The sequence below is a fragment of the Cherax quadricarinatus genome, chromosome 40 (assembly GCF_038502225.1).
Source record: "Cherax quadricarinatus isolate ZL_2023a chromosome 40, ASM3850222v1, whole genome shotgun sequence".
NCBI classification, from domain to species: Eukaryota; Metazoa; Arthropoda; class Malacostraca; order Decapoda; family Parastacidae; genus Cherax; species Cherax quadricarinatus.
The window spans coordinates 8,346,784-8,367,656 of NC_091331.1; positions in this window are offsets into that span (position 1 = coordinate 8,346,784).

The following is a 20,873-nucleotide window of genomic DNA, read 5'->3' on the forward strand; positions in this document are numbered from 1 at the left end:
ATGGGGAATTCACAAGAAACGACCGGGAGGTATGTCAGGAGCTCAACACGAGATTTAATTAAAGAAGTATTTACAGTGGAAACCAGTAGGACTCCAGGAAATCAGAACAGGGGGGGGGGCACCAGCAAGTGCTGGATGAAATACATATAACCAAGGAGGAGGTGAAGAAGCTGCTGTGCGAACTTGACACCTCAAAGGCGGTGGGACCAGACAACATCTCTCCGTGGGTCCTTAAAGAGGGAGCAGAGATATTGTGTGTACCATTAACAAAGATCTTCAACACATCATTTGAAACTGGGCAACTCCCCGAGGTATGGAAGATGGCAAATGTAGTCCCAATTTTTAAAAAAGGAGACAGACATGAGGCACTAAACTACAGACCTGTATCACTAACGTGTATAGTATGCAAGGTCATGGAGAAGATCATCAGGAGGAGAGTGGTGGAGCACCTGGAAAGAAACAAGTGTATAATTGACAACCAGCACGGTTTCAGGGAACGAAAATCCTGTGTCACAAACCTACTAGAGTTTTATGACAAGGTGACAGAAGTAAGACAAGAGAGAGAGGGGTGGATCGACTGCATTTTTTTTGGACTGCAAGAAGGCCTTCGACACAGTTCCTCACAAGAGGTTACTGCAAAAGCTAGAGGATCAGGCACACATAACAGGAAAGGCATTGCAATGGATCAGAGAATACCTGACAGGGAGGCAACAACGAGTCATGGTACGTGACGAGGTGTCAGAGTGGGCGCCTGTGACAAGCGGGGTTCCACAGGGATCAGTCCTAGGACCTGTGCTGTTCTTGGTATATGTGAACGACATAACGGAAGGGATAGACTCAGAAGTGTCCTTGTTTGCGGATGATGTGAAGTTAATGAGAAGAATCAAATCGGATGAGGATCAGGCAGGACTACAAAGAGACCTGGACAGGCTACAAGCCTGGTCCAGTAACTGGCTTCTTGAGTTTAACCCTGCCAAATGCAAAGTCATGAAGATTGGGGAAGGGCAAAGAAGACCGCAGACACAATATAGTTTAGATGGCCAAAGACTGCAAACTTCACTCAAGGAAAAAGATCTTGGGGTGAGTATAACACCGAGCACATATCCTGAGGCGCACATCAATCAGATAACTGCTGCAGCATACGGGCGCCTGGCAAACCTACGGATAGCGTTCCGATACCTCAGCAAGGATTCGTTCAAGACTCTGTATACCATTTACTTCAGGCCCATACTGGAGTATGCAGCACCAGTTTGGAATCCACACCTAGTCAAGCACGTCAAGAAATTAGAGAAGGTGCAAAGGTTTGCAACAAGACTAGTCCCAGAGCTACGGGGATTGTCCTACGAAGAAAGGTTGAAGGAAATCGGCCTGACAACACTGGAGGACAGGAGGGTCAGGGGAGCCATGATAAAGACATATAAAATACTGCGCGGAATAGACAAGGTGGACAAAGACGGGATGTTCCAGAGAAGGGACACAGACACAAGAGGTCACAATTGGAAGTTGAAGACTCAGATGAATCAAAGGGATGTTAGAAAGTATTTCTTCAGTCATAGAGTAGTCAGGCCGTGGAATGGCCTAGAAAGTGAAGTAGTGGAGGCGGGAACCATACATAGTTTTAAGGCGAGGTATGATAAAGCTCATGGGGCAGGAAGAGAGAGGACCTAGTAGCAATCAGTGAAGAGGCGGGGTTAGGAGCTATGACTCGACCCCTGCAACCACAAATAGGTGAGTACAAATAGGTGAGTACACACACACACACAAACACACACACACACACACACACACACACACACACACACACACACACACACACACACACACACACACACACACACACACACACACACACAACGTGTGTGCTTCTTTCATCATATATTAAAGTAGGATAAAAAAAAAATGACAACATCGACACTGATATTAAAATATTTTTTCCATATTAGTTCTCAAATTGGGAAGAATAACTTGTGGAAAGTTAATAATGTGGCGGTGCGAGGGTTCTGGAGTGAGCCGGAGCTCTCATAATGTAATATTGTAAAAGTTTACTATAATGTGGAATTAATGAGACCACCAGAGGACGTCTTGAAGACGACTTGACGCGACAAATGATGCTATTGTTGCAGCCTCGTCCACGGCTCTTGTTAGGGGCTTCTGTCTCCACCTTGATGTTTCCCATCGCAGCCGCAGCCGCAGCCGCAGCTTGACCATGAGTGACATCGCCCAACACTCCCACACTCCAGCCTCTCCTTATCGTACTTCATTTTCGTAACTTATTTCTTACGTCAATATATTTTCGCTCCCTGCACATTTTTTCAAATATTATTTTATTTAATCTTTGTTAGGTTAAGGTGTGCTACGTTAGGTTAAAGTAGCCGGCAGTTTTGTGTGTGTGTACTCACCTAGTTGTACTCACCTAGTTGAGGTTGCGGGGGTCGAGTCCGAGCTCCTGGCCCCGCCTCTTCACTGATCGCTACTAGGTCACTCTCCCTGAGCCGTGAGCTTTATCATACCTCTGCTTAAAGCTATGTATGGATCCTGCCTCCACTACATCGCTTCCCAAACTATTCCACTTACTGACTAATCTGTGGCTGAAGAAATACTTCCTAACATCCCTGTGATTCATCTGTGTCTTCAGCTTCCAACTGTGTCCCCTTGTTACTGTGTCCAATCTCTGGAACATCCTGTCTTTGTCCACCTTGTCAATTCCTCTCAGTATTTTGTATGTCGTTATCATGTCCCCCCTATCTCTCCTGTCCTCCAGTGTCGTCAGGTTGATTTCCCTTAACCTCTCCTCGTAGGACATACCTCTTAGCTCTGGGACTAGTCTTGTTGCAAACCTTTGCACTTTCTCTAGTTTCTTCACGTGCTTGGCTAGGTGTGGGTTCCAAACTGGTGCCGCATACTCCAATATGGGCCTAACGTACACGGTGTACAGGGTTCTGAATGATTCCTTATTAAGATGTTGGAATGCTGTTCTGAGGTTTGCTAGGCGCCCATATGCTGCAGCAGTTATTTGGTTGATGTGCGCTTCAGGAGATGTGCCTGGTGTTATACTCACCCCAAGATCTTTTTCCTTGAGTGAGGTTTGTAGTCTCTGACCCCCTAGACTGTGTGTGTGTGTGTGTGTGTGTGTGTGTGTGTGTGTGTGTGTGTGTGTGTGTGTGTGTGTGTGTGTGTGTGTGTGTGTGTGTGTGTGTGTGTTTGTGTGTGTGTGTATGTGTGTGTGTATGTGTGTGTGTATGTGTGTGTGTGTATGTATGTGTGTGTGTGCTCATACGTACATAGCGGACAGCTGCATATGTGTGAGAAGACGCTGCAACACCATTATCTGTGAACACTCGTTGTGGAGGATGGTCGCTACAAGAAGAGCCGGCGGGTGCTGGTCAGCTCGCTGTGTCAACAACACAGCGTAAGTTTCTCTTCTAAAAGAAAGTACTAATTAATCCTGCCCAGGACCAGCTTCAAGTTCACCGCTCCTGGAGAGTTTGCTCTCCAGTTTAAGTCGCTTTGTATTTACTGCCTATTTTATTCTAAAATATCGTTTATTTCATGTAAAATGTTTACATAAAGTAATACACAGACACAGACACACACAGACACGCACACACACACACACACAGCGAGCTTATATTTTCAGTTGACAGAAAACCAACTAACAATTATGCAGTAATATATTACTGTTCATATCACATACTCAGAACCCGAAGAAGTGTGCGCATGTAGATTTCTTTCCCTATGCAGTGATGAATTTTTCCATGCTGAACAGAAACTTGGAAAAAGAAACACAGATGCCATAAAATGCGATCTTTTTTTGGCGATGTTTCGTCCACGGTGGGCTTTATCAAGTCACAATAGGTAAATCTGGAGAGATGAGCCTGTATATAGTAAACATGATCCGATGAAGAGCAAAGGTGAGGTGTGTTGAAGCTAAAGCCTCTGGTAGCTTGACAACAGGCTGGACAAAAATATGATTCAGAAGTGGTCCAGATTGCTTACTGCAGTGCTCCTGCTTACTGAAGTGCTCCTGCTTACTGAAGTGCTCCTGCTTACTGAAGTGCTCCTGCTTACTGAAGTGCTCCTGCTTACTGCAGTGCTCCTGCTTGTGTACTTATGAAGTGTGAAAACAAACATAGCGACAATGCCTTCTATGCACAGAGGTTACAATTCCATGTCATCCGCTCGTGTAAACTTTATGCATGATTAACAACCCTAGAGATTGAACAGACATTGACTGGCAGCTGGCACTCCCCACGGAACTTGATACAGTCACAAATGCCTCTCTCCTTGAAGCCAACATGGATGAAGCCGTTCTCATCACAAAAAAAATAATTACGGATTTATCCGAAATTTCAAATCCCCCCATCCCCCCCCCCCCCAAACAAAAAAAAAACTTTAGGTACAAGAGGTTATACCATTCCAGGCTAAGGAAGCAACAAATTCTTAGAAAGAGAGATCATGATTTTCAGAAGAGCCTTCAGGAAGACAGGTATACATGCGGAATTGATCACCACTGTGTCATCCATTGTAACCTGCACTCGCACCTTAGATGGGAGACGGCACAGCTGATGTATCATGACAACAACAGAGTTAAATGAAGGTGTGTCGAAGCAGCTACTAGCTACCTCACTGAAACCATAGAACAGTACAGGGGAAAATATGCATTAGAAAATCCCATATTATACACTATCCAAGATCAACACAAAAAAGAGAGATCTAGGTCCCACCGTCTAGGGGTGACGTTTGATCCGAATCACCAGTGACCTCTTCACCACCCTGGACCTGACCTTGGATATTTGTATACCTTAAAACACGTTTTTGCAACCTTTGTCCTTGATCAAGCCCCACTGTAAGTGAAAAGTCCCAAAATAAAGCTTTCCATTTATTGTTTACTTTACAAAGAAAACAAAACTGTGTCGCCGTTTTCCGGCCGCTGACGCCATCTATTGGTTGAGGACAGAGCAGAGGGGCCAGTTAGTAAACACATGAAGGTCCTTCCCTCTCCTCTCCCCTCCACCCGAATCCCATTTCACGTTCTTGTTTTTAATTACTCCAAAATAAACTTCCAGTTGGCCAGTGAATTTTTCTTTTATTTGGGGTCACGCTCGAAGGTAGAGTGTGTCGTTGATGCGGGTATCTCTCTCTCTCTCTCTCTCTCTCTCTCTCTCTCTCTCTCTCTCTCTCTCTCTCTATCTATCTATCTATCTACCTCTCCCTCTCTCTCTATCTATTTATCTACACTTATAATCACCACACTAACAAATCATACACTAACAACCACCACACTGTCCCCACACTAACAATAACCACACTAATAATCATAGGACCTTCTCACAAAACAGAAGGATCATGTAATAATCTTGGGTATAACAATATCAGATAATCTATAATTTAGAAAATAAGGAAACAACACCAAGAACAGAAAAATAACAAGGCAGATGGTGATATTTTTCAAATCACTTGGACTCTCTCGTTTGGAATATTGTTCAGTGTTAATGACTTCCTTTATGATAAATTAGATATAGGAGCCGGAAAAGATGCGAAGAATATTAACTGCCCACTTAGAACCAATAAAGCATTATTATTATTATTATTATTATTATTATTATTATTATTATTATTATTATTATTATTATTATTATTATTATTATTAAATCTAGGGGACAGTGGTAAACCCGTAGGAAACATACAGCGTCTGGGGAATGGGAAAGTAATGGGGCTCGAGCTGAAGAAAATGAGGACAAGTTCAATTCCTTGGATCCAGAGCCCCTAACCAGCATCAAGGAAGTGGCCAGTGGAAAACGATTCAGTGAAAACCAGGGGCGCCAAGGGCACAATAAGAGAACACTGCGTCAACATCACTGACCCTTAATCATTTATCCTGCTACCAGCAGTTATCAGAAATATTACAGGAACAAGAGGACACTAGATCGCTACCTCCACCAAGTGCCAGATCAACCAGGTTGTAATGGACGTATGGAGTAGTGGGCCATCAACTACAAATGCCTAGTGGAACAGGCGATCATCAGAAATGCCTGGCCTCAGGCCGGGAAGATAGGCTAGAAAAACGCTTGATACGGGTCACAGGTATATCACAGGTGTACGAAGATTGTCACCGTAACCCAATGGATGGATGACTGACGGCACCAGCGTCATCTATATTATCCAATAATCTGCCTTCTTTGCACCAGACGAGCTTTTATTCACGCTAAAACATTTATCTAAGTTTGTCTTGTGACGCGACAGAGGAGAGAGAGAGAGAGAGAGAGAGAGAGAGAGGGGGGGGGAGGTGCTGTACCTGGGGTAGTGCTACAGCCAACGTGGCTGCTGTACCTGGTTCGTGCACCGTCTGGCTGTGATGGATGGCCCTGTTTATGGCCAGAATTTTAGATGAATCTGTCATATATTACAGAGCTTCGGCCCGGTGAGTCGTGAAGCCTCGCCCCGTACTGTGAAGCCTCGCCCCGTACTGTGAAGCCTCGCTCCGTACTGTGAAGCCTCGCTCCGTACTGTGAAGCCTCGCTCCGTACTGTGAAGCCTCGCCCCGTACTGTGAAGCCTCGCTCGGTATTGCAAAGCCTCTTCCGGTACTGCTAATCTTCGCCCGGTATTGTGAAGCCTAGCCTGGTATTGTGAAACCTAGCCTGGTATTGTGAAGCCTTGGTTCGATGTTGTGTAAAACGGTAAAACATGACGGTCAGGTGTAACGTAGATTAGCGTTATAAGTTATAATGCTTAATGGTAACGTGATACAGCCGTTTTAGTGGTCCGAGGCGAGAGAATAACTGACAACAGTCAACCTTAAAGAAGAATAACTGACATAACAGTCAAATATAATGAAGAATAACAGAAGAACAGTCAGGTATAATGAAGCATAATATTAGAACAGTCAGGTATAATGAAGAATAACAGAACAGTCAGGTATAATAAGGAAAAACAGGAGAAAGGCCAAGTATAATGAAGAATAACAGAAGGACGGTCAGGTATAATGAAGGATAACAGAAAGAAAAATTAAGAATAAGCAACTAAGAGACTGAAAATAATGCTTATAATTAAAGGTCAAACACAAACTGCAGCAGTTTAAAGAAGACCTCAGCTGCAAAAAAATATGTGGCTGAAGGAGTCGGTTCACAGCTCCTGGCCCCGCCTCTACGCTAGTCGCTTCTATGTCCACTCTCTTCCGTGTGTGCGTGTGTTTTGGAGTTACATGGCAGGTGAATGTAGGGAGAGAGAGAGAGAGAGAGAGAGAGAGAGAGAGAGAGAGAGAGAGAGAGAGAGAGAGAGAAGCAGAAGTTACAAGAAGTATAAATAATTATAGTAATTGCAGCTTAGCTAGGCAGGTGTACGGGGAGAGTGAGAGAAGCTGCATCAGCAGTATGAGGTGGAGAAGGAAGGGGAAGAAGAGGAGAACAGGCAGGTGTGAGGAGAGTGAGCGCAGCAGCGGAAGTAGCAGCAGCAGGAACAGCAGCAGCGTGAGCAGCAACAGCAGTAGCAACAGTAGAAGCAATAGCAACAACAAAAGCAGCAGCAGCAACAATAACAGTACCACCAGCAGCGACAACAGCAACAGCAGTAGGCGAGGCATTCTCCGTCCAGTCTGGTAATTAGGTCCCTGGAGTATTCCCGTTCCAGCTCATCTGCTGTGTCTCACACTACTGCTGTGTCTCACTACTGCATCTCACACTACTGCTGTGTCTCATTACTGTGTCTCACACTATTGCTGTGTCTTACTACTGCATATCTCACAACTATGTATCCCACTACTGTTTGTCCCACTACTGTGTCTCACACTACTGTGTGACCCACACCACTGCTGTGTCCCACACCACTGCTGTGTCCCACACCACTGCTGTGTCCCACACCACCGCTGTGTCCCACAGCACTGCTGCATTTCACACCACTGCTGTGTCGCAACACAGAGCTCTTGTCACTGCTCTACCTTAGGAACGAATACGACTGTTTCTTATTCCCCCATGAGCTCTGTGCCCCTACGGCCCTTAATACGTTGTGAAACCTTTAAAAGGCACCAGCAGAGTAGAGGAAGGCAGAAAAAGTGCCAGAATTACGCTAAACTGACACTGGCATCACCTTCGCATTACTTAAAAGTGAACCAGAATTACCTTGACACATTTAAATTACTTTGATATTATATTTTTAAGTCAAGTTACGTTGCTGATGTGTTTGTCATTATACTGACATGCTGATGTTACGCTGACATCATTGCACTGACATGTTATTGTTACTACAATGACAGAGACATTACAGTGACGTGATGCTACGGTGATGTCATTGTAACGATGATGAAATAGTGTGTAGATCACTGTATTGGTACCGTCAGTGTAAATGACACACCATTTTATTATTATAATGATATTGTAATGTACTTGTCATTATACTGACCCCATTACCTTCATTGTAATATATTTATCATTATACTGGCCCCATCATCGGCAATGTAATGACACTGCAACACATTTGTCATTATACTGGCCTCATTATCACCATTATAACGACATTGGAATGTCATTATTTTGACATTATAGATACAATGTCGTACAATGTGGTGTACCGGGGATCACTCTCAGGCTACCCCGGGAAGGTCTCTTGCTGTGGTAATTCTTACTCTACGTTGGATTAACTTCCACCCTCTCCCTTCCTGGATTTATCTTTTCCTTTTTTCCTCATTCTGTCTTCCCTCCTTCCTCATTCTAATCTCCATCTCTCTCATTTTTATCTCGGTCTTCCTAATTCTGTTTTAGCCATCCTCATCCTGTCTTCCCTCCTTCCTCATTCTTCCCTTCGCTGTTTTTTTTTTCTCTCTCTCTCTCCTCGCCCTTCTTTGCGTTTTCTTCGTGCTTATTTTCTTTTTTCTCTCTCTTTTTTTTGTGCATAAACTTTCTTCCGTAACTTGAAAATGCCTCATCCGATCGGCTTCAAATTTTCAGAGGTGGTTTATACAAGGTTTATGGAAATTGTTGGCATGTGCCTTATGATCAAAATTATAATGTCTATTATTATTATTATTATTATTATTATTATTATTATTATTATTATTATTATTATTATTATTATTATTATTATTATTATTATTGCTATTGTTGTTGTTGCTGTTTAATCGGGAGTGCTAAATCCATAGGGGCAATGCAGTCCCTGGGGGAGTTTTTCAGCATTCAAGGAAAGGGTGGGGGTGTGGGTGGGGGGTAATCAGCTCCAGTTCCTTAGGTCAAGACCATGAATGAGGTGCCTTCATACCGGTGAGGAGGGGAGGGGTTGGCTTTGATTCAAGAAATCGAACATATCCTCTTCTTCCTCGTATCAAACCTGACTGGCTCTCACTCCCCAGGCGGTACAGTAATATTACTGTGTCAGCAAGACCCTGTGATTAAAATGTGTGGGAGTCAGCCACCACTCCACTCCCTCCTTCCCTCTCTTCCTCCCACTCTCTCCCACTCTCCCGCATCGTATCTACATATGCTCGCTTCTCCTTCGTTGTCGTGTCGAGGGTTACTGTGCCTGGGAATACTGTGTGGGAAGATGGTGGCCAGGATAATTCAGTGAGTGGCAGGCACTGCCAGTATCCTGTGCCACAGACATGGGGGTGTGTGGTACACAGACATGGGTGGTGATACACAGATATGGGGTGTGGTGCACAGACATCGGGGTGTGTGGTACAGACATGGGGGTGTGGTACACAGACATGGGGTGTGTGGTACACAGACAGCAGCTGTGGTAACTCATCTCTACCAGGAAAACATAAATTCCTCCACCAGCATAAAAGGAACATGGAAATAAATGGTATAAAATACCGACACAATGGAAATATAAACACATATGCAGTATAATGTGATCCTTTATTGACTACGTTTCGCCCACACAGTGGGCTTTTTCAAGTCACAAACAACTGTTCTGTTTGTGACTTGAAAAAGCCCACTGTGTGGGCGAAACGTAGTCAATAAAGGATCACATTATACTGCATATGTGTTTATATTTCCATAAAAGAAACATACACAAATATACCAACGAATCCAGTAATATAACCGAGAAAAAATATTCAGAATTGAGCCTTAAGAAAATCTTTAATATATAGTTAGACATCAATCTCTACCAAGCAAGTGCGAGCTCTCTATACATTCCTCAGTTGAATATACAGAAAGAATAAACTCATTTGGTAAGAATTTAACGCAGAAAGAATTTCTTATACTTCAAAATTATGAAAGTGTGAACTCTGTAATGCATGAAAATTTGATCTGAGGAAGCGGAAGATGAGCTCTTGCATTCAGGGCCCTTTGATAGCAACAACTTGCTGCCCTGGAAGGGCCGTCGGTCAATACCCTGACTTCTTCTGTCTTAATTCTAAGTTTAAGCTTTGAACCCTCTCATAAGTGCCACATTTATCTTCCTCTCCCCTTGATGCCTTCTTGGTGCCAGGATTCAGGTCATCATGCAGAAAACTTAAAAGATGGTAAGTTTAGTTTCGGCGTGTGTATGTGTATGTCATACGTGTGCATATGTACACACACACACACACACACACACACACACACACACACATATATATATATATATATATATATATATATATATATATATATATATATATATATATATATATATATATATATGTCGTGCCGAATATGTAAAACTGGTCAATTAGCAAGAACTCATTTAAAATTAAGTCCTTTCTAAAATTTTCTCTTATACGTTTAAAGATATATTTTTTCATTAATGTTAATATAAAAACTTTTAATTTTGCTCCAAAAGGATCTTAGAAAACTTACCTAACCTTATTATAAGAAGAACAATTTATTTTAGCCTAACCCAACTAAATACATTTTAGATTTGTTTACAATAATTTAATACTAAACAAACATAGTGAAATATATTTTTTTCGTTAGGTTCAGAATGATTTTGGCGAAATTATTGCATACACAAATTTTCACTTGTCCTATATAGCAAGATGAACGTTGCTATTTAAGCCAAGATCGCAAGTTCTGCCTATTCGGCACGACATATATATATTGTACCCACGAACGAGTGGTATTGATCAATAACAACACTGCGACTAGCCAAGAAGTCGAACTCATGCTGCTTTGGCCCGCCTTATGGTGAGCGGAAACACATGACGCTCTAGTCCACAGAACCACACAATCCTCAAGAATGACGCAACCAGCCAAGGTAGGTGTTTTACCCGTCATACGAGGACATACGGTAAAATACTGGTCGTTGGGCTAGTACACCAGACAAGGAGTAGAATGAAATTAGCTCAGAGGCATCCACACCACCGTATGTCCTCGGATGATGGGTCAAACACCTAGCTTGGCTGGGTGCGTCATTCTTGAGATTGTTGGGGTCCTGTGGACTAGAGAGTCATGTGTTTTCGCTCACCATGAGGCGGGCCAAAGCAGCATGGGTTCGACTCCTTTGCTAGTCGCAGTGTTGTTATTGATATATATATATATATATATATATATATATATATATATATATATATATATATATATATATATATATATATATATATATACTGTGAAAATATAAAAAAACACCAGAGAGCTTTCATGTGCTTACACACATACCTTCATTCTTCTGAAGATCTGTGTGTGTAAGCACATGAAAGCCCTCAGGTGTTTTTTTTTCTATTTCCACTGAAAAATTCTCATATATTTGGAATCACGCGTTTTGTTGTGCACGAAAATTGTGTATATAGAAATATTATTCAGTTCTTCACATTCTGCGAAGAGCTAAATAACAGTAAAATAAATTATATAAAAAAGAATAGCATACCACAAATGACAAGGTAAACAAGATCTGTTTTTCCACATTTACATCTTGCACAGCTGCTTCCCCTTGTACGTGGTGTGCCATGTCAACCAGGCTGTGAATGGATATGCCAGCCGGCGTGCTGCCAGCAGCAACAGCCTGGTTGATTAGACTGTTGCTGCAGGCTGAGCTTCGAGAGTAGGAAAACTTTCGTAACAAGTCATAGGTAAGAATGTCAGCGCCTAAGTACAATCTTTAATGATAATGATAATAATAATATATGTATTTACTACAAGTACATGTACAAGGTATACAAGCCATAGGTGACATCAATGACATACTACTATATAGAAAGCCGCTTGTAATTCTGAGTATTCATTCAAAGAAATTAGGTTAGTTTTGTCCCAGGATGCGACCCACACCAGTCGACTAACACCCAGGTACCCATTTTACTGATGGGTGAACATAGACAACAGGTATAAAGAAACACGTCCGATGTTTCCACCCCCTCGCAGGGAGTCGAACCCGGATCCTCACCGTGTGAAGCGAGACCTTTGCCACCAAGCCACGGGGCACCTGGAGACCACTTTTTTTCCTGGTTTAAATGGCGAGTAAATTTTTTCTCGCCCTTAGATATGTCAGCGCTCTATGATGTCAGTTTCTTTAGTGCTCTTCCCTGAAATAAGACGGAAATCACAATTATGTCAAAGGTATTAAGATCGTCAGTGAAGATGACTGCAACAACTGGAATTCGATCGGTGTTTTATTTGGTTTATTAGGCTTGAAGCTTGTCTGCTACACGATGGTCATTAAGCCTGCATGTCACATGTACACCACTAGTCAAGGATTCTTCAATTACCAAAATGGGGATGAAAGCAAACTTCAAATTCATTCATAAACTGAAATATGCACCCCTCCAAGTGTACACACGCACACACTTCTGCTTTCAGTACATACGCATCAAGAGAGATATACTCTTCAGAGTATATACATAGTCTCCGATTTTGGAATTAGTGTAGACTCTCGTCGAGGTTCACTGATGGCTCGAAAAAAAAGGCCACTAACAGGCTTTTCTTCCCTTCCACTCCAACTCCAAATAGAGAAATGTTGTTAACGGTCTAGTGGAATATGGGTTAGGGTGTGACATGTGGAGGACCTCCTCCAGGACACTCCAGTGATTGGAAAGGACTGACCTGAACTAGTCTGAAAGACTTCATAGTCTGTATGCATGTTTTTTTCAGGTTACAGTATTCTGAGTTGGAGTTGTGTCTGTAAATGTTTTACCTGTATAGAGTCTTAATGATTAAGTTTATTGTGGTACTAATAATCAGATCTTGATGACTGGGTCTGATTAATCTTCACGACTAGGTCTGACGTGGTCTCAATGGCTAGGTCTTCTTTGGTTTTCTTCACCACGTTCAGCATTCTCCAAAAACCCGCACATGGGAGAGGAACGTTAGAATGGCGCTTTGATCCGTCCTAGACCAATATCAGGTCACGTCATTATCCTAACGCTTCTCTCCCAAGTGAGGATGTTTGGTGAACTGTTCCAGCCATGGTTTGTGACCTTTTACTTTTTATGTTTAGTAGCGTCTTGATGACTAAGTCAAATGTAGTTTTGACGACTATTTCTAGAACGTTCATTACGACCAGATACAAGTCACTGTATCCAGTCTTCAAGTCATAATATACAGACATATATATTACTGAATCCAGGGCTCCAGGTACTTTATCTATAATCAGAAGAGAAACGGAATGTTATGGTACCTTGATTGAGGGTCGGCATATGGAAGACTGAAGCATGTTCCATGAGTAAGGCAGAGAATAGAAGTTTTTTTTTTCCAGTAAGGAAGCAAGACAGAAACACTTTCCTCCAGTAGAACACTAAAGCCTGCTCCTCCAATAAGGTAGAGGATTACAGCATGATTTTTCGGTAGGGCTTGGGCGTCAAGTTCTATTGTATGCCAAGTAACTGGTTAAGTAATGAGTTTCAAATCGACTTCAGTGGTTCCAGAGACAAACCGTGGTCCATGACAAACCACAAGTTTCTTTGAGTGTTTCTGGAGTGTTTCCAGAAATTGTGACTGTTCCAGGAGTCTATTCATCGCACTGGACTATGACAAGCCAAAAGTTTTCCCGAGCTCGTCACCAGAAGCTCCTGTGACTATGGTTGCATCAGGAGTCTTCCAACATCTTGGGCTTTCCCAAGCGAGTCCTCAAGGGCTCTAGAGACCACAGCTGTACCAGGAGCCTTCCAGCGTCCTGGACCCTGACAGGCCAGACATTTCTCCAAGCGCATCTTCACTGGTTAGAGACCATAACAATTCCAAGAACTTTCGAGCGCTCTGGACTATGACAGGTCACAATGGCCCCTATTTACACTTAAATTCTATGAATGATGACATGGAAACGAGGTCGACGACCTGACAAATATTTAAATAAGTTACATTCCCAAGGATTGCCAGACACATTATGGCGATATTTTTGCTTAATTAAATAACAGAGTCATTAACTTAAAAGTAAATGAGATGAAAGTTTTACTAACGAGCCGCTTTATTATACGTTATCATAACAACCTGGGTCAATTATCCTAACGCTTAGGTCATTTATTTCTTTTTTATAATAAAAACATGGGAGGTGCTTCCCTCATCATTTAAATAATTGCGAGCACAATGAGCTGGTGTCAGAAGTGGCCTCTCTCTCTCATGAGTTACTGGAGATGGATAATATCAGGCTCATGACGGATTTAATTCCTCCTCTTCTTTATAAGACCTGTATTTTCGGGGGTGTCACAACTGAACTTTGTTCCATACATACACATACTTGCCCTTGACTGTAAAACACACACACACACACACACACACACACACACACACACACACACACACACACTAAGAAATCAATCAAACACTTCGCAGAGACTGTCATGTCAACATGAATTTAGGAAATGAAGGAAAGTTCAGTTCATAACGTAATGACCAGTATCAGGCACTGAAAGGAAAGAATGGCCGGACTGCACATTCTTAGACTGTAAGGTCTCTCATACGATCCAGTGCCGGTAGCTAATCTACAAGCTAAAAAAAAAAGATGGACTAACTGCTTGTCACAATGGCGAGATGTAACAAATTGGCGTACCACAAGGATCAGTACCGAGACTCACACCATTCCTTGGCTCTCCCAGAGGTCAATTGTTCATGGTTCCAGGAATTGTAGCTACCCGCCCCTTCCTTGGATCAAACCTAATTGCCTCCCAGGAGCTTTATGACCACTGCAAAATTAATTATTGCTTAATTAGGTTTAACGCCTATCGATTACACGAGGGCCATTAAGGCTGCATGTAACCTGTTCACCACCAACTGAAGATGCTGTAATATATTAGAAATTAAAATAAATTCTCAGTGCATATATAGCGAGAAACGTACACCTCTCTTGGAGTATATAACTTTGTTATAGATTTAGCGCTTTCCCCTGCATATAGTTAATAATAATAATAACAATAATAATAATTCTTCACTCATTCTCCCATGGTATCTCACCTACATTGGTATCTCATGTACATTGTCTCTCACCTACACTGTCTCACCTACACTATCACCTACACTCTCTCTCACCCACAATGCCTCCGGCGATCATGCCGCTGCCGCTGCTGCTGCTGCTGCTGCCTATTTCATTAACTTCCAGGGAGGGTCATGAAACCGGTGAGGGGCCAGAGAGGCAAACTTTGACTCGCAGTATTGTGAGTGTGTGCGGAGCACCAGCCCAGCCCTCAAGTCATTCATTAAAACTTGAAGTGGTGGCGGTGGGCGCTGCTGTGATCTTTGTGGCAAGACTTTAATGTAGGGTGAAGGACTGTCACTCTTGTGGCCTGAGTGTAGGGTGAAGGAGGGTCACTCTTGTGGCCTGAGTGTAGGGTGAAGGTGAGTCACTCTTGTGGCTTGAGTGTAGAGTGAAGGACCGTCACTCTTGTGGCCTGAGTGTAGGGTGAAGGACCGTCACTCTTGTGGCCTGAGTGTAGGGCGAAGGACCGTCACTCTTGTGGCCTGAGTGTAGAGTGAAGGAGGGTCACTCTTGTCAGCTGAGTGTAGAGAGTGGCACTGTCACTCCTTTGACTTGAAGGAAGGCAGCTGAAGCCCCCAAAAAAGTTCTCGAGGAGAACCAAAGGGCCAAGAGCTGGAGGCGCCAGACAGGCTGGTGGAAGTAAGAGTTGACAGCAATATAGGTTTCACATACATGAAAATCACCAGAAAGAGGCTCCCTGGAAGGGGGCGCACTGCCCCCCCTGACTCCCATTCCCCAGAGGCTTCGGTCCTAGACGAAACCTTCAAGATAAGTGAGATGTATTTTCTGGTGTGTTTCATACAAGTCTGGAGGATGAAATCCCGGCGACAGAGCGAGCGGCGGACGGCCTTCGCCACATAAACATCCGCTCATGTGCCGCTTCTCGCTTGAATATTTTTACTTCCCAAAGGTGAAGATGTTACGAGGATTGAAACTGTGTTGTAGGACCCGTGTTGTAAGAAATGTGTTGTGGGACCCGTGTTATGGGAAGTGCGTTGTTGAAACAGTGTTATGGGAAGTGTGTTGTGGGAAATGTGTTGTGGGACCCGTGTTGTTGGAACGGTGTTGTGGGAACTGTGTTGTTAGAACCGTGTTATGGGAAGTGTGTTGTGGGAAGTATGTTGTGGGAACTGTGTTGTTGGAACGGTGTTGTGGGAACTGCGTTGTGGGAACTGTGTTGTGGGAACCGTATTGTGGGAACTGTTGTGGGACCCTTGTTATGGGAAGTGTGTTGTGGGAAGTGTGTTGTTGGAACTGTGTTATGGGAACCGTGTTGTGGGAACTGTGTTATGGGAACTGTGTTGTGGGAACTGTGTTGTGGGAACCGTGGTGTGGTAACTGTGTTATGGGAACTGTGTTGTGGGAACCGTGTTGTGGGAAGTGTGTTATGGGAACCGTGTTTTGGAAACTGTGTTATGGGAACTATGTTTTGGGAACTGTGTTGTGGGAACTGTGTTGTGGGAACTCTGTCGCGCCTATCCTGAGGTACAGAGGCTGTCTTCCTGGAAATAGGTTGGACAAATATTAGGTGGGAATTGTTGAATCTGAGAAAGACTACCTAGTATGGGCCAGTAGGCCTGCGGCAGTGTTCCTCCATTCTTATGTTGACTGTATTGTTTGAGCTGAAGTGGGAGGGAGGGAATTACAGGAGGCAGTGAGGGAGTTAAAGAGGGAAGGAGCGAGGGAGGGAGTAAATGAGGGAAGGAGAGAAGGAGGGAAGGTGGGAGGGAGGAAAGCAGCAAAAACGCGTTTTCATCAATAGCAGTTTTATATACTGCACATCCTCCTCCATCTCCTCTTCCTCCTCCTCTTCCTCCTTCTCCTCCATCTCCTCTTCCTCCTCCTCCTCCTCCTCCTCCTTCTTCTCTTCCTCCTCCTCCTTCTCCTCCATCTCTTCCTCCTCCTCTTCCTCCTTCTCCTCCATTTCCTCTTCCTCCTCCTCCTTCTCCTCCATTTTCTCTTCGTCCTCCTCCTCCTTCTCCCCTCTTTCTCTTCCTCCTCCTCCTCCTTCTCCTCCTCCTCATCCTCTTCCTTCTTTTCCTCCTCTTTCTCCTCCAGCTCCTCCTCTTCTTCCTCTTTCTCCTTCTCCTCCTCCTCCTCCTCCTCCTCCTCCCCCTTCTCCTCCTCGGTCTCCTCCTCCTCCACCGACTACTGTCAAATTCCTTTTCCTGTGTTTAGTTTTTACTGTCACTCGCTCTCTCTCTCTCTCTCTCTCTCTCTCTCTCTCTCTCTCTTCCACTACATACTTTTTTTATTCCTCCCCCTTTCTTCCCAAACGCTATCTTTCATTTTTATTTTATCTCTGTTTCTTTATCCAACTTGCCGCTACCTTGTTCCTCCTTATTCCTCATTTATATTCTTTCTTTGTATTCTTCATTTATCTTTGCTCTTATTCGTCAGTTTTCTTCCAAAAAAATCTTGGAAAAAACTCCATTGACTGTTGTTATGGGTTATAAATTTATTAATAACAGTGAAGCTGAGGGGGAATTTATCAATAACAGTGAAGCTGTGTGAGAGAATTTATCAATAACAGTGAAGTTGTGTGGGGGGATTTATCAGTAACAGTGAAGCTGTGTGGGAGAATTTATCAATAACAGCGAAGCTGTGTGGGAGAATTTATCAATAACAGTGAAGCTGTGTGAGAGAATTTATCAATAACAGTGAAGTTGTGTGGGGGGATTTATCAGTAACAGTGAAGCTGTGTGGGAGAATTTATCAATAACAGTGAAGCTGTGTGGGAGAATTTATCAATAACAGTGAAGCTGTGTGGGGGGAATTTATCAATAACAGTAAAGCTGTGTGGGAGAATTTATCAATAACAGTGAAGCTGTGGGGGGGGGGAGAATTTATCAATAACAGTGAAGCTGTGTGGGGGAGGGGCTGTGTGGGTGAGAATTTATCAATAACAGTGAAGCTGTGTGGGGGAGAATTTATCAATAACAGTGAAGCTGTGTGGGTGAGAATTTATCAATAACAGTGAAGCTGTGTGGGGGAGAATTTATCAATAACAGTGAAGCTGTGTGGGGGAGAATTTATCAATAACAGTGAAGCTGTGTGGGTGAGAATTTATCAATAACAGTGAAGCTGTGTGGGGGGGGGCTGTGTGGGTGAGAATTTATCAATAACAGTGAAGCTGTGGGGGGGGGGAATTTATCAATAACAGTGAAGCTGTGGGGGGGGGGAATTTATCAATAACAGTGAAGCTGTGTGGGGGAGAATTTATCAATAACAGTGAAGCTGTGTGGGTGAGAATTTATCAATAACAGTGAAGCTGTGTGGGGGGGGGGGGGGCATTTATCAATAACAGTGAAGCTGTGTGGGTGAGAATTTATCAATAACAGTGAAGCTGTGGGGGGGGGCATTTATCAATAACAGTGAAGCTGTGTGGGTCGAGTAACTAGCGAAAAGGCTGCTACAGACAATAGATACACAATAACATAAGAACAGAGAGACACTACAGCACGCCTACCATCCCATGTGCGTGTCAGGCTCTTCGCAAAATCCAACTTTTCTCATCCGATGGAAAAGTAGAACACAAATGCAGTAGATGCCTTCTATTTCAAACTCTCACACGAATATTTGTCCAGCCTTATCCTGATGCTTCTCAGTGTTTGGGTCTCCAAAAAGCTTATTAACGTATGCTATGCAAGGACTTACTCAAATCTAGCCCTTCTCACTCGTGGTGCTGCATTCTGGGTAGAGCTCTGTCAAGCCACAGGTGTTACTGATCTGCAACATTCGCTCTGCAACCTTGTCCCCTTTCCATCATGCATATCGCCTGCAACCCTCCGATCAGCACATGCAACTGAAGAACAAAAATACTCAAGGGAAGGTTAGTAATCCAAAAATGAACGCATTTCAGTTTCAGCATAACTCTCTCTCTCTCTCTCTCACTTCAGTTTCAGCGTAACTCTCTCTTTCTTTCCTCACGGAAGAGGAGGAGAAGAAGAAGGGGAAGCAGTCACCGTCTGTAGCATCCTTCAGTAATATCCAATAATTTTATTTGGCAAACTTTAATAAGCTTTCAGCCCTCCCGTGTGACGGTCGCTTCCCGTCCCAAACTCATTGAACAACTTTAATCTGTTTTGATTATCAGTGTGAGAGGCTGATGGAGGCCAGGAGGTCAAGAAAGGAGGCCAGTAAGGGAAGAAAGGAGGTGAAGAAGTCAGGAAGCCTGGAAGCCAAGAGACAAGGAAACCTAAAAGCTGCGTGTGGGGAATGGGGGGGGGGCGGTAGGTTTCCTGGTGAAGGAGAAGAGTACAAGATAACGTCGAAAAAACAGAGAGAGAGAGAGAGAGAGAGAGAGAGAGAGAGAGAGAGAGAGAGAGAGAGAGAGAGAGAGAGAGAGAGAGAGAGAGAGAGACAGACAGACAGACAGACAGACAGACAGATAGTGAGAAGAAAGATCATACTAGAAATGGAAAGGGGAAGAGGAAATTGAAAAGAGAAGGAAAGAGGAGGGTAGAAGGGTGGAAATCGGGGAAGGTCGGGGGGAGGCGGAAAAGCAATTGGTTTAATAAGAGAAGAAATAAACCACAATTATTTATAACTTACTTCACTAATCCAGGTAATTTATTTTAATTGGTTTATCCAATCATCTCAGTGTATTAAACCTTCAACTTCCTCTCTCGCCTCACCCACTGACCAATGTGGAAGTGGAAAGGAGAGTGGAGGGGAGGAAGAGTGAAGACAAGAGGATCGAAGAGGAAAGAGGAAGAGAAACGGAGAGGAGAGGTAGCAATGGCTACAGGAGAGGAGGAAGAGAACCTGTAGCAGCCGTAACAATAACAGTAGCAACTAAAGCACCTGTAGCAGCCGTAACAGTAACAGTAGCAACTAAAGTAGCTGTAGCAGCCGTAACAGTAACAGTAGCAACTAAAGCAGCTGTAGCAGCCGCAACAGTAACAGTAGCAACTAAAGCAGCTGTAGCAGCCGTAACAGTAACAGTAACAAGTGAAGCAGCTGTAGCAGCCGCAACAGTAACAGTAGCAACTAAAGCACCTGTAGCAGCCGTAACAGTAACAGTAACAAGTGAAGCAGCTGTAGCAGCCGTAACAGTAACAGTAGCAACTAAAGCACCTGTAGCAGCCGCAACAGTAACAGTAGCAACTAAAGCAGCTGTAGCAGCCGTAACAGTAACAGTAGCAACTAAAGCAGCTGTAGCAGCCGTAACAGTAACAGTAGCAACTAAAGCAGCTGTAGCAGCCGCAACAGTAACAGTAGCAACTAATGCAGCTGTAGCAGCCGTAACATTAGCAACTAAAGCAGCTGTAGCAGCCGTAACAGTAACAGTAGCAATTAAAGCATCTGTAGCAGCAGTAACAATAGCAACTAAAGCAGCTGTAGCAGCCGTAACAGTAACAGTAGCAACTAAAGCACCTGTAGCAGCCGTAACAGTAACAGTAGCAATTAAAGCAGCTGTCGCAGCCGTAACAGTAACAATAGCAACTAAAGCAGCTGTAGCAGCCGTAACAGTAACAGTAGCAACTAAAGCAGCTGTAGCAGCCGTAACAGTAACAGTAGCAACTAAAGCACCTGTAGCAGCCGTAACAGTAACAG